The following is a 1,288-nucleotide window of genomic DNA, read 5'->3' as shown; positions in this document are numbered from 1 at the left end:
TACTTCCCAATTTTAATTCTTAATAGAAAGCGACAGTGATTAAAACATTGTGACACTGGCATAAAGAGATACAGATAGATCCATGACACTGAATGGAAAGCCCAGAAATAAACCCACACAACTACAGTCAATTGATTTTTGACAAGGGCGGACAACATTAAAGTGGATAAAAAAGAGTCTTTTCAAAAATGGAGCCAGGCGAGCAGCCATCCACACGAAGAGAAATGAAATGGGATCCTAACCTCACGGCACATGCAAAAGTTAATTCAAAATTAATAAACGGCTTAAATAGACAAAGTAAAATTATAAACTCTCAAAGAAAACAGAGATAGATTTTCATGACCTCGATTTTACGAATGTTTTCTTAGAACAGACACCAAACAGAAACAACTAAAGAAGAAATAAATAAATTCAATGTCCTCAAAATGAAAACCTTACGTGCATCAAAAGGAGCTACCCAGAAAGTGAAAAGACAGGCTGCAGAATGGAAGGAAATAGTTGCACATTATATCTCTGATCAGAGTCTGTTATCCAGAAGAAAGAACTTTTAAAAGTCATTGACAAAAAGACAAACGGGAGAATTTTAAAATGGACAAGGGATTTGATTACACCCTTCTCCAGAGAAGACCTACGATTTGACCAACAGACACACGAAAAGATGTTAAACATCGTCAGTCGTGATGGAAATGCCAATTAAAACTACAATGTGATGCAGCTTCACTCATACTGGAATGGCTGTAATTGAGAACACCGAAAATAACAAACATTGGCAATGATATAGAAAAACGGGAACCCTTAGATGTTGCCCGTGCAGGTGTAAAACTATGAATGACCATCACTTAATTTAAATAACAAAACCTTAAAAGTTTCAGCTCACCAGAGACACCTAGAAAAAACTTTTAAATGTACATGTACAAATAATTATTGCTAAATAGTTGACCTAAAAATCTTTATTAGTATCTATTTTATTAGATAAAACTATGATTGCAAACCCAATTGTTATCTTGATTTTTCTTGATATTTTGTATATCAAGAGAAATGAAATGGGATCCTAACCTCACGGCACATGTAAAAGTTAATTCAAAATTAATAAACGGCTTAAATAGACAAAGTAAAATTTGTCTATTTAGGATCCCATTTCATTTCTCTTGATATACAAAATATCAAGAAAAATCAAAGCTATTTTCATTATATACTTTGTAACATAGCTAAATTAAACTTATTTTTGTAGACCCAGCTAAAACATATATAGTTTATGTTAATAACTTTCAAAAACATTCTACGTAAT

This window comes from Pteropus vampyrus, unplaced genomic scaffold (genome assembly GCF_000151845.1).
Source record: "Pteropus vampyrus isolate Shadow unplaced genomic scaffold, Pvam_2.0 Scaffold267, whole genome shotgun sequence".
Lineage (NCBI taxonomy): Eukaryota > Metazoa > Chordata > Mammalia > Chiroptera > Pteropodidae > Pteropus > Pteropus vampyrus.
Note: the sequence above shows the minus strand (reverse complement) of the source record.